Genomic DNA, 14,354 nt, shown 5'->3' on the forward strand with positions numbered 1-14,354 from the left:
TTACAGTCATTTCTGCTTCGTAAGGAATTTGCAGAGCAAGATATCACACTTAGTTAAGTGTAGGATAGCCATTGAATTCATGCAACTTTCCAGCTGCCTTCTTATGCTTAAGTATCCAAATAAATGAACAATTATATTTGACACATTTGTTTCAAAAGATGCAAACTTCACCAGGAATTGGGAGTCCAGCCATTCAGTCATTGTCAGATAGATATGACTTTATTGCGATGCTTAGCCTTACCTACAGTTCAACGCAACTTCAAGCAAATCCCTTACAGCACTGCATTTGTGTGTAAACTTCAATTTCAAATTCAGCCAATAATTCATGAAACTGTAATCCTTTATAAATGTCAACTCCATCACAATGCATGTCTGTGGCTTAGGAAACCTATTCAACCGACAGTCATTTCACAATATAAAGTGCACCATTCACTTGTATAAATCACTGTTTTACTCAGAGACAGGCACAATGCAGGCACTTAATTTTAGCCAAAAACATCTGGAGCAAATCTACTACGATTGAATCTACCCCCAATTTTACAAGCTGCCTGATGTTATTTTCTATACGAGGAATGAATAATGAACAACCAATCTGATCCAATCAATTTCCCACCAGGTAGAATAGATTAAAATGATGCATGATGAGATCACTATGAACCTGTGACTATCTTTAAGCAGAGAGGCAGATGGGCCTTTCAAACTGGGCTACTTGAAATTTCCCTAATTATTCTATTTTATTGAAATACCATTTAACATGTCAAGAATGATCGATTACATTGAGCATTTGACTAGATTAAGATATCAGAACAGAGAATAACACACAATGAACAATTTCAATAAGATGCTTCTGAAAAGATAATGCATTAAGTCATATGAAAGAAGATGGTTTAATTTTTTTTATTTCATCAAGCCATCATCCTTATAACTTCTTTGAACAAGACCACCATTTTAGGACTAGACCGAAGACTGCGTTGTGGAAAGATTTTCTTCCTGAAGAACTAGTTGAGTTTGTCCAATGCACTGTTCACAGTAGCCAACACAGAGTTTTGTACACATAACCTGAAGTCCCAAAGGAAGCTTCCCAGTGTTTAAAGGAATGGCTATTGACATGTTAATTGATTTTGATTTAGTTTAGGTGTGGCTTCAGTTGCATTAAAAACTCAGCAAGAAAAATAACATAAGAAATAGGAGCAGGGGTAGGCCATTCAGCCCTTTAAGCCTATTATTCTACAAGATCTTGGCTGATTTGCCACAGGCCTCAATTCCTTTGCTGTGTTTTCACAGCCCTCAACTCCTTGATATTTCAAAAATCTACCTACCTACTTTTTAGATACCTTCAGTGATCTAGCCTCCACAACTCTCTGGGGTAAAAATTTCGAGATGCTCTACTGTTTGAAAGAAATTCTTGTACATCCTAGTGTTCCCTTATTCTGGAATAACATCCCTTAGTCTGAGATTCCACCACTAGTGGAAACATCTACCCCTCAGAACCAATATGATTTAAATAAGATCACTCTTCATTCTTTTAAACTCTAATGAATAAAGGATAAATCCTAGCCCTAACCTGTTTAGCCATTCTTGATACTTCAAGAATTCATTCCAGGAATCAGCGTAGTGAAGCTCTTTTTAACAGCCTACAATGCCAGTATATCCTTTCTTAAACAGGGAACAAAAGCTGTACACGGAATTCCAGTTGGGTCCACGCCAACACTCCGTACAGTTGTCTCAAGACTTCCCAGTTTGTAAGCTCCAAAATTCCATTTGCCTTCTTGATTACTTGTTTAATCTGCATACTATTATTTAAATGCATGTTTCATGCACAAGTAAACCCAGATTGCCCTGTGTTTCACTTTTTTGGAGTCTCTCTTCATTTAAATGATCTATTTGGATTCTTCCCATCAAACTGCATGAACTCTCACATTTCCACATTAAACTCAATTTGCTAAGATCCCCCCCCCCCCAACTTAACCTATTGATATTCCTGTGTAGCATCCCTATGTCCTCATTATAACATGTCCTCCCAACTACTTTTCTATCATCAGTATATCTGGATACTTACACTCTGCACCCTATTCCAACTCATTAATATAGATAATATCTAAATGAGGTCCTAGGACTCTTGTGATCCTTGTGACACTTCATTAGTTAAGGAATTTCCAACCTGAAAAAGACCCATTAATGCCCATTTTCTGTCTTCTGTGTGTTAAACAAGCCTTACTCTATGCTAGTATTTTACCCAAAGAAGTAGCATGAGCTCTAACCTTGTACAATCATTTTTTTACGTAGAAATTTATCGAATGCCTTCTTCAAATCCAAATACATTGCATCATTTATTGCTTTGCAAGGAGTAAGGCAAAGATATCACAAAAGGGCCAGTTTTCCCAGTTAAGTCAAGAAGCCTCCCAACCCCACGATCCATCTCCTTAAAGACCCCTGCCTACTATATTTACCCAGCATCTTTTAAGGCAGGCAGATGATCATGTCAGCATAGACCTTCCATCTCCATTTGCTGGGGCATTGATTTACTTTTAATGATAAATATATCAGGCTCTCAAACCGTCAGCTATACATCGGTTCTCCCTCATAGCCTCATTTCCCTTCATAACTTCCATGTTCTCTCATACCTCTAAGTATCCTCCATTGCCATTCACCCACTATCAATACTGGGCAGACACTGTGATGTCTTTGAAATGGTTAATTAAAATAATAAGCTGACAAACCAAGCTCTTTTAAAGAGATTAGCATATTAAAATAACATATTAAAAATACTCCTTCAAAAAATCATCCCAAAAAATTTAAATCCTCTCAAATGGTCTATCTGCCGTAAAAGCAAACATACATTAATTTCACTAACCATAAATATATCTAATGCTTTAATGACATCTAAAGCTTTCAATGTATCATATATAGCCCTTGGCCAAGATGTGATTTTGACCTGTGAGGACTCTGCCAAGCATTCATAATGGGCTCAGCTACAATAACAAATCCTGGGAAATATAAACAATGGAGTTCATTAATATTGAGAAAACAAATGGCTTTTAATGGCCTGAGTTTCACCACATATCCGATCAACCAAAGCAGTCAAGGACAAAGGGGAGCTTCTCTGTGAAGTGAATGCTACAAAGCTATTTACTTCTATCATTTTAAAGTGACTGGGCATTTAAATCACTTCAGACTATTACACAAGATCCCAATCACTGCAATAAAAATATATCTAATTACAATACTTTCTAACTACTGGACCTAAAATGAAAAAATGTTTTTAAAAAATTATATTTAAGACTCTGTTGACAAAAGAATTCCAAGAGAAAATGACCCTTTTCCTCACTCCTCACTTGTATGTAGGGTTGTTCTGTGGCTCACATCTGCTTTTAAAGGCCATGAAGTCTAAGCATTCACTCAAGGGACCAAATTGAGTCAAGCCCACTCCCACATTGGAGTCAACAAGCTTGTGAGGGCTGTGTGCAGGTAGGCTACTTGTATCCTCAATCAGTATTATGAAATAGCAAAACTAGTCACTTGTTAGATCCTTTTTTTTAGAAACATGCTGATTTATTCTTGTATGCCGTAAGATACAAAAAGTTGGTGCTAGGGAATTTTTTCTTTTGAAAGCAAAGAGCCAACAATATATTCTTCACCAAATATAGCATAGATTATTTAAGTCCAACTGATACCCTATACTTTTGGTGTCAATACGTTCAGTCTTTCACTCCATCATTCTGAACTCGGTTTGAATACTGATTCCAGAGTCCAGAGTATGCCATTCCATCTTTTACTCAATCTACTATTCTACCAATATGGTCTAGAAATAAAGACAGTTGGAAATGGAAATTGCTGGAGAAAGTCAGCAGATCTGGCAGCAGGTGTGGAGAAGAAATTGAGTTTCTGAAACAAAAACTTGAGATTTCCAGCATCTGCAATTCTATTTAACTTATTATAGTAGGAAATGGCTGTACTTTTAATACTGTAGTTATTTTTGAGCCCTGAAGTGACAGCAGTTATGATCATGACCTGATGTGTGGTCCTCAAATTTTTCCAGAGTCTTTCCATTGTTGGAAAGCTTGGGTGATAGCAAAATATTATGACAGAGGTCTGTTCTCAGTCATCTACAACTGACAATATATTTCACATATATTTGTTGACCATTTGGGTGAGCAATGTGGAAAACACTGGCATTTATTTCTCCAGCAACCCCAAAATGGTAGTAAGGCCTTTCATGCTCATCATGCCTCCATAATGTGTTGAGTTTACATAAATGATTTGGATGTGAGCATAAGAGGTACAGTTAGTAAGTTTGCAGATGACACCAAAATTGGAGGTGTAGTGGACAGCGAAGAAGGTTACCTCAGATTACAAAGGGATCTTGATCAGATGGGCCAATGGGCTAAGAAGTGGCAGGTGGAGTTTAATTTAGATAATTGCGAGGTGCTGCATTTTAGGAAAGCAAATCTTAGGAGGAACTTATACATTTAATGGTATAAAGTATAAGGGAGTGTTGCTGAACAAAGAGACCTTGGAGTGCAGGTTCATAGCTCATTGAAAGTGGAGTCACAGAGAGATAGGATAGTGAAGAAGGCATTTGGTATGCATTCCTTTATTGGTCAGAGTATTGAGTACAGGAGTTGGGAGGTCATGTTGCGGCTGTACAGGACATTGATTATACCACTTTTGGAATATTGCATACAATTCTGGTCTCCTTCCTATTGGAAAGATGTTATGAAACTTGAAAGGGGTTCAGAAAAGATTTACAAGGATGTTGCCAGGGTTGGAGGCTTTGAGCTATGGGGAAAGGCTGAATAGGGTGGGGCTGCTTTCCCTGGAATGTCAGAGGCTGAGGGGCGACCTGAGAGAGGTTTATAAAATCATGAAGGGCATGGATAGGTTAAAAGACAAGGTCTTTTCCCTGGAATGGGGGAGCCCATAACTGGAGGGCATACGTTTAGGGTGAGAGGGGAAAGATATACAAGAGACCTATGGGGCAACTTTTTCATGCAGAGGGTGATGCGTGTATGGAATGAGCTGCCAGAGCAAGTAGTGGAGTCTGGTACAATTGCAGCATTTGAAAGACATCTGGATGGGTATATGAATAGGAAAGGTTCAGAGGACTATGGGCCAAGTGCTAGCAAATGGGACTACATTAGGTTAGGATATCTAGCTGACCTGGATGAGTTGGACCGAAGGGACTGTTTTCGTGCTATTCATCTCTATATGGACATCACTGGCTGCACCAGCATTTATTACCCACCTTTAGTTGCCTTTTGGGAAAATGGTGTTGAACTGCTGCAGTCCATTTGCTGTGGGTACACTCACAATGCCATTAGGGAGGGGATTCCGGGATTTTGGTGCAGCAACACTGAAGGTACAGTGGTACATTTCTAAATCCTGATGGTGAATCCATTGGAAGGGAACTTGCAGGTGGCAGTATTCCCAGGTCTCTGAAGGACTAGCTCTTCTTGATGGCAATGATGATGAATTTGCTATCTCAGGAACCTTGGTGAATTTCTGTAGTGGATTTTATAGATGGTACACCCTGCTGCTACTGCGCATCGAGGTGGAGGAACTGAATGTTGTGGACATAACATAAGTATAGTGAGCTGCTTATCTTGGATGGTGTCAAGCTTCTTGAATGTTGCTAGAGCTGCACTCATCCAGGCAAGTGGGAGTATTCTATCACACTGCAGAGTTGCACCTTGTAGATGATGGACTATCTTTGATATTCAGGAGGTGAACTACTCACTACATGATTCCTAGTCTCTGTTTTCCTCTTGCAGCCACAGTACTAATTTGTCCAGTCCAATTCGGCTATTGGTCAATGGTAACTCCCAGGATATTGATAGGGGAAATTTAGTGATGGTGATGCTATTGAATGTCCAAGAGTGATAGTTAGATTATCTCTTATCAGAGATAGTCATTGCCTGGCACTTGTGTGCCATGAGTGTTATTTGTCACTTGTCAGCTCAAACCTGGATATTATCCAGGGTTTTCTGCATTTGGACAGGGTCTGCTTCAGTACCTCAGAAGTTGCAAATATTGCTGAACGTGGTGCAGACAGCAGCCAACATTCCAACAACCAAAATTACATCGGAAGGAAGGCACACACACGAAGAATAGCTTAGATAAATAAAAAAGGTAAGAGAAATGCAAGACAGGACATTGGAGCAATAGAGAATGAGGCTGGAGAATTCGTATGAGGAACAAAGAAATGGTAGAGGAACTGAATAGGCACTTTGCATCAGTTTTCACAGTGGATGACACTAGCAGCATACCAGAACTTCAATTAAATCGGAAGTAGTGGTGAATGTTGTGTCCATCACTAAGGACACGGGGTTGGGGAAGCTGCAAGATCTGAAGGTGGATAAATCACCCAGACAAGAATGACTACACACAGAGTTCTGAAGGAGATTGCTAACAAGATTGTAGAGACACTAGTATTGATCTTTCAGGAATCACTGGAGTCAGAGAGGTTTCCAGAGGAATGGAAAATGGTTAATCATTTGAGGACGGAGTGAGGGAGAAGACAGGAAACTACAGGCCTGTTAACCAGACCTCAATCATTGGTAAGATTTTCAATTATTTTGGATAAGATTGCAGAGTAGTTGGAAATGCATGGTAAAATAGGGCTGAGTCAGCACAGCTTCATCAAGGGGAGAAATCATAACAAATCTGATAGAAGTCTTTGAGATGGTAATGAGCAGGTTAGACAATGGAGAGCCAGTGGACGTGCTTTATTTGGATTTCCAAAAGGCCTTTGATAATGTGTCACACAGGAGGCTGCTAAATAAGAGTCCATGGTGTTAGGGGCAAGGTACTGGTATAGATGGAGGATTGGCTGACTGGCAGAAGGTTGAGAGTAGAGACAATGGAGCTGTTTTTTTCACAACGGCAGCCAGTGACATGTCCAGTTCCACAGGAGTCCGGACGTTACTATAACTAGTCCCACCTGCTTGCATTTGGCCCATATCCCTTCAAACCTTTCCTATTCACATACTTATCCAAATGTCTTTGAAATGTTGTAACTTTACCTGCATCCACCACTTCCTCTGGAAGTTCATTTCACACTCAAACCACTGTATAAAAAATGTTGCTCCTTATGTCCTTTTTAAATTTTCTCCTCTGACCTTAAAAATATGCCCCCTAGTTTTGAACTCTTGTGTCTTTGCAAATGACCTTATTTATCTTATCTATGCCCCTCATGATTTTACAAACCTCTATAGGGTCACCCCTCATAGCACAAGAATAGTGAAATATTTAATTTCTCAAAGTGGCTGTTTGGTTGGAACTCATCACCTGTGCAAAGAAATCAAGTTTTTATTAAGATAAATTCCTAATCTCATCAGTACCCTTATTATTATACAATCATTTCATAAGAATGTCCAAAGGCAGCCAGCAAGTAGTCGACTTCCACAGGGGTCTGTGGTGTTAATATAACTATTCATATCAAACATTAATGATCTGGGATGAAGGAACTGAGGGAATTGTTGCTAAGTTTACAGATGACACAAAGATAGGTGAAGGGACAGGTAGTGCTGAGGAAGCAGGGAGATTGCAAAAGGACTTGAAGTGGCTAGGAGGGTGGATAAAGAAGTGGCAGATGGAAAACAATGTAGTAAAGTGTGAGGTTAAGCACTTTGGTATGAAGGATAGAAGCAAGGACTATTTGCTGAATGCGAAAAGGGTTCAGAAATCTGAAGCACAAAGGGACTTGGGAGTCCTTGTTCAGGATGCTCTTAAGGTTAATATGCAGGTTGAGTTGGCAACTGGGAAGGCAAATGCAATATTAGCATTCGTTTCAAGAAGGGTATAGTATAAGAGCAGAGATATAGTGCTCAGGCTGAATAAGGCTCTGGTCAGATCGTATTTGGAATATTGAGAGCAGTTTTGAGCTACTTATCTATGGAACGATGTGTTAGTGTTAGACAGGGTCCAAAGAATATTCACAAGAATGATCCCAAGGATGAAAGGCTCATTACATGAGCAGTAATTGAGGTGTTTGGTTCTGTACTCAGTGGAGTTTAGAAAGAGGGGTGGTCTCATTGAAACTTACGCAATACTGACAAGCCTGGATAGATTCGATATGGAAAAGGTGTTTCACTAGTAGGAGAGATGGCATGGTGGCTCACAGGTTAGCATTGCTGCCTCACAGATCCAGGGACCAAGGTTCAAATCCAGCTTCGGGTGACTGTCTGTGTAGAGTCTGCACATTCTTCCTGTGTCTGTGTGGGTTTCCTCTGGGTGCTCCAGTTTTCTCCCACTGTCCAAAGATGTCCTCAGCCCACTGGCTCATCTGATTCAACTGTATCTGCAAACTTACTAACTATACCTCCTACGTTCACATCCAAATCATTTATATACAGAGCAGTGGACCCAGTATCGATCCTTGTTGCGCAACACTGTTCAGAGATAGACCTCTATTTAAGACAGAGATAGATGGATTTTTGATTCATAAGGGGATCAAGAATTACAGGGAGAAGGCAGAAGAATGTGACTGAGAAACATATCAATTATGATCATATAGGACAGCAGATCTGGTGGGCCAAATGGCCTAATTCTGCTCCTTATATCTTATAGAATGACCTTGTAGATGTTCAAGAGGATGAGCAACATTCATAGCAAGATATATAAAACAAATGAAGGAAGCATATTTTTACAAGGTCAGAAGAAAAGAAAATATTCATTCAAAACATGGAATTGTCTCCATTTATTTCAGTGTTCAATTCAGTTGCACATTCCCATCTGACAATTCCTACTTCAATATTACACTGACAGATATGTAAAATCACAATTTTCTCTCTACTTCACAACCAAATTAATGAGCAGTGATGAACCAAGAGAGAGGAAAGCAAATCTAGCAGAAAATTGTATGCATTTGCATATGAAAATATCTCGGGATTTTGTGGTTTAAAGAATAAAAACATGTTTACATCCGTCCATACATGTTGATTATATACCCTTCTTTTAATTGAGTAGACAGATAATAACTTTTGAGGTAGTGTTTCTGAATGCTATGATCCCAACTGGTATTACGAGTGGGCAATTAAGACAGATCACAGGATAAAATCAGGATAAAATCAATTTTCTTTTCCCTCAACTTGGCAGCCTTTCACTGAAACCTAAGCATATCAGCCTGCAGATTCAGCTTTAGCAATAAAACAGAAATTTATTATGCAAAAGAAATAACCACAAAATAAACTTAGCCATCTGAGTACAACACAGTTACAGTTAATAAAAATGTAGACATATTCTCCTTCTCAGTCCAATCTGCAGATTTGATGAACATTTTTTTTCCACTTCCTATAGAGTCATAGAGATCTACAGCACAGAGAAAGGCCCTCTGGTCAATCACCTCCACGCCAATCAAAAACAACCACCTGAGTATTCCAAACACATTTTCTAACTGTGTTCTCCTCTAGATTGTGGAAACAAAGTATAGACTTGGTGATCACTTCAAAAAGCACCAATGTTCTGTTTGCAAATAAGACCCTGTGCTTCTAGTTGCAACCATTTCAATACACCACCTTATTCCCTGGCCAACATCTCTGTCTCAGGCTTGCTGCAGAGCTCCACCAATGTTCAGTGCAAGGTGAAACAACAGGACCTCATTTTCCACTTGCGAACTCTACAGCCTTCAACACTCAATATTGAGTTCAATAACTTTAGGGCTTGAGGCACCTTTTCCCATGTCCTTGCCCAACCACCATACACCAGGCCTTGTCATGACATAGTCTGCTATTAGCAAGTTTTGAGAAGAGTTGTAGCTCAGGTTGAGGTTCTGGAAGTAGATTTGCTCACTGAGCTGGAGATTTCATTTCCAGATGATTCGTCACCCTACTTGGTAACATCTTCAAATGGGCCTCAAAGCAAAGCACTGCTGATAATTCCTGCTTTCTATTCATATGTTTGGGTTTCTTTGGGTTGGTGATGTCATTTCCTGTGAAGTCACTTCCTGTTCTTTTTCTCAGGGTGTGGTAGATGGGGTCTAACTCCATGTGTTTGTTGATGGAGTTCTGGTTGGAATGCCATGTTTCGAGGAATTCCCGTGAGTGTCTTGTTTGAAAGCAGGTGGATGGGACTCCTTTGGCATCATGGTAGCCCACAAACCCAACAACACACTAAAACAGCAGCTGACGAACTTGAAATACCCTATACAGACAACAAACAAAACTAATGTCATTTACAAAATACCGTGCAAGGACTGAAACAAACACTACATTGGACAAAAAGACAGAAAACTAGCCACCAGGATACATGAACACCAACTAGCCACAAAACGACATGACCCTCTCTAACTACTATCCTTACATACAGATAAGGAAGGACACCACTTCGACTGGGATAACACATCCATCCTAGGACAACCCAAACAAAGACACACACTAGAATTCCTAGAAGCATGGCATTCCAATCAGAACTCTATCAACAAACACAGCGATTTAGACCCCATCTACCACCCCCGAGAAAAAGAACAGGAAGTGACCTCACCACACGAAATGATATCACCAACCCAAAGAAACCCAAACATATAAATAGAAAGCAGGATTTATCAGCAGTGCTTCGCCTGAGACCGACTGAAGATGTTACCTAGTAGGGTGACAAAATGTCTGGAAATGAATCCTCTAGCTCAGCTAGCAAACCGACATCCAGATGGTCTGCTATCACACACAAAAAATTGTTAGCCACTAACAGTCCCATTAGTAGCTATTCATTCTCCTAGGTTAATTGTTATCCACTCCTGTGAATGTCCAACTGTTCTTAGAGTCATAGTCATACAGATGTACAGCATGGAAACAGACCCTTCGGTCCAACCTGTCCACGCCGACCAGACATCCCAACCCAATCCCGTCCCACCTGCCAGCACCCGGCCCATATCCCTCCAAACCCTTCCTATTTATACACCCATCCAAATGCCTCTTAAATGTTGCAACTGTATCAGCCTCCACCACATCCTCTGGCAGCTCATTCCATACACGTACCACCCTCTGCATGAAAACGTTACCCCCTTAGGTCTCTTTTATATCTTTCCTCTCTCACCCTAAACCATTGCCCTCTAGTTGTAGACTCCCCGACCCCAATGAAAAGACTTTGTCTATTTATCCTATCCATGCCCTTCATAATTTTGTAAATTTCACCCCTCAGTCTCCGACGCTCCAGGGAAAACAGCCCCAGTCTGTTCAGCCTCTCCCTGTAGCTCAGATCCTCCAACCCCTGGCAACATTCTTGCAAATCTTTTCTGAACCCTTTCAAGTTTCACAACATCTTTCCGATGGGAAGGAGACCAGAATTGCATGCAATATTCCAACAGTGGCCTAACCAATGTCCTGTACAGCTGCAACATGACCTCCCAACTCCTGTACTCAATACTCTGACCAATAAAGGAAAGCATACCAAACGCCTTCTTCACTATCCTATCTACCTGCGATTCCACTTTCAAGGAGCTATGAACCTGCACTCCAAGGTCTCTTTGTTCAGCAACACTCCCCAGAACCTTACCATTAAGTGTATAAGTCCTGCTAAGATTTGCTTTCACAAAATGCAGCACCTCACATTTATCTGAATTAATCACTATCTGCCACTTCTCAGCCCATTGGCCCATCTGGTCCAGATCCTGTTCAAATCTGAGGTAACCCTCTTTGCTGTCCACTACACCTCCAATTTTGGTGTCATCTGCAAACTTACTAACTGTACCCCTTATGCTCGCATCCAAATCATTTATGTAAATGACAAAAAGTAGAAGCCCAGCACTGATCCTTGTGGCACTCCACTGGTCACAGGCCTCCAGTCTGAAAAACAACCCTCTGCCACCACCCTCTGCCTTCTACCTTTGAGTCAGTTCTGTGTCCAAATGGCTAGTTCTCCCTTTATTCCATGAGATCTAACCTTGCTCATCAGTCTCCCATGGGGAATCTTGTTGAACACCTTACTGAAGTCCATATAGATCACATCTACAGCTCTGCCCTCATCAATCTTCTTTGTTACTTCTTCAAAAAACTCAATCAAGTTTGTGAGACATGATGTCCCACGCACAAAGCCATGTTGACTGTCCCGAATCAGTCCTTGCCTTTCCAAATACATGTACATCCTGTCCCTCAGGATTCCCTCCAACAACTTGCCCACCACTGAGGTCAGTCTCACCGGTCTATAGTTCCCTGGCTTGTCTTTACTGCCCTTCTTAAACAGTGACACCACGTTTGCTAACCTCCCGTCTTCCAGCATCTCACCTGTGATTATCGATGATACAAATATCTCAGCAAGAGGCCCAGCAATCACTTCTCTAGCTTCCCACAGAGTTCTTGGCTACACCTGATCAGGTCCTGGGGATTTATCCACTTTTAACCGTTTCAAGACATCCTGCACTTCCTCCTCTGTAATCTGGACATTTTGCAACATGTCACCATCTATTTCCCTACAGTCTACATCTTCCATATTCTTATCCACAATAAATACTGATGCAAAATATTCATTTAGTATCTCCCCCATTTTCTGTGACTCCACACAAAGGCCGCCTTGCTGATCTTTGAGGGGCCCTATTCTCTCCCTAGTTACCCTTTTGTCCTTAATATATTTGTAAAAACTCTTTGGATTCTCCTTAATTCTATTTGCCAAAGCTATCTCATGTTTTGCCCATTTTGCCCTCTTGATTTCCCTCTTAAGTATACTCCTACTTTCTTTATACTCTTCTGAGGGTTCACTTGATCTAACCTGACATATGCTTCCTTCTTTATCTTAACCAAACCCTCAATATCTTTAGTCATCCAGCCTTCCCTTTCACCATGACAGGAATATATTTTCTCTGGATTCTTCTTATCTCATTTCTGACGGCTTCCCATTTTTCAGCCGTCCCTTTACCTGCGAACATCTGCCTCCAATCAGCTTTCGAAAGTTTTTTTTTAGATTAGATTACTTACAGTGTGGAAACAGGCCCTTCGGCCCAACCAGTCCACACCGCCCCGCCGAAGCGTAACCCACCCATACCCCTACATCTACATTTACCCCTTACCTAACACTATGGGCAATTTAGCATGGCCAATTCACCTGGCCTGCACATCTTTGGACTGTGGGAGGAAACCGGAGCACCCGGAGGAAACCCACGCAGACACGGGGAGAACGTGCAAACTCCACACAGTCAGTCGCCTGAGGCGGGAATTGAACCCGGGTCTCAGGCGCTGTGAGGCAGCAGTGCTAACAACTGTGCCACCGTGCCACAACTGTGCCTAATACCGTCAAAATTGGCCTTTCTCCAATTTAGAACTTCAACTTTTAGATCTGATCTATCCTTTTCCATCACTATTTTAAAGCGAATAGAATTATGGTCACTGGCCCCAAAGTGCTCCCCCACTGACACCTCAGTCACCTACCCTGCCTTATTTCCCAAGAGTAGGTCAAGTTTTGCACCTTCTCTAGTCGGTACATCCACATACTGAATTAGAAAATTGTCTTGTACACACTTAAGAAATTCCTCTCCATCTAAACCTTTAACACTATGGCAGTCCCAGTTGATGTTTGGAAAGTTAAAATCCCCTACCATAACTACCCTATTATTCTTACAGATAGCTGAGATCTCCTTACAAGTTTGTTTCTCAATTTACCTCTGACTATTTGGGGGTCTATAATACAATCCCAATAAGGTGATCGTCCCTGTCTTATTTCTCAGTTCCACCCAAATAATTTCCCTGGATTTATTTCCAGGAATATCCTCCCTCGGCACAGCTGTAATGCTATCCCTTATCAAAAATTCCACGCCCCCTCCTCTCTTGCCTTCCTTTCTATCTTTCTTGTAGCATTTGTATCCTGGAACATTAAACTGCCAGTCCTGCCCACCCCGAGCCATGTTTCCGTAATTACTATGATATCCCAGTCCATGTTCCTAACCATGCCTTGAGTTCATCTGCCTTCCCTGTTAGGCCCCTAGCATTGAAATAAATGCAGTTTAATTTATTAGTCCTACCTTGTCCCTGCCTGCCTTGACTGTTTGACTCACTTCTGTTCTCAGCTGTACCCTTCTCAGATCGATCTCTTTCCTCACTATCTCCCTGGGTCCCACCCCACCCCACCCCACCCCGTACTAGTTTCAATCCTCCCAAGCGGTTCTAGCAAATGTCCCTGCCAGTAATATAGTCCCCTTCCAATTTAGGTGCAATCTGTCCTTCTTGTACAGGTCACTTCTACCCGAAAAGAGATTCCAGTGATCCAAAAATGTGAATCCTTCTCCCATACACCAGCTCCTCAGCCATGCATTTATCTGCTCTATCCTCCTATTCCTGCCCTCACTAGCTCGTAGCACTGGGAGTAATTCAGATATTACTACTCTTGAGGACCTCCTTTTTAAATATCTGCCTAACTCTCTGTCATCTCCCTTC

The 14,354-nt window shown here is 41.1% G+C and overlaps 1 protein-coding gene across 3 annotated transcripts in view; it reads right to left on the minus strand.

The window, feature by feature from the left end:
• The window catches only part of inpp4b (inositol polyphosphate-4-phosphatase type II B), a 940,291-nt gene that overhangs the window by 451,470 nt on the left and 474,467 nt on the right, over positions 1-14,354 (minus strand). The window lies entirely within an intron of this gene.

This window comes from Chiloscyllium punctatum, chromosome 14 (genome assembly GCF_047496795.1).
Source record: "Chiloscyllium punctatum isolate Juve2018m chromosome 14, sChiPun1.3, whole genome shotgun sequence".
Taxonomy (NCBI): Eukaryota; Metazoa; Chordata; class Chondrichthyes; order Orectolobiformes; family Hemiscylliidae; genus Chiloscyllium; species Chiloscyllium punctatum.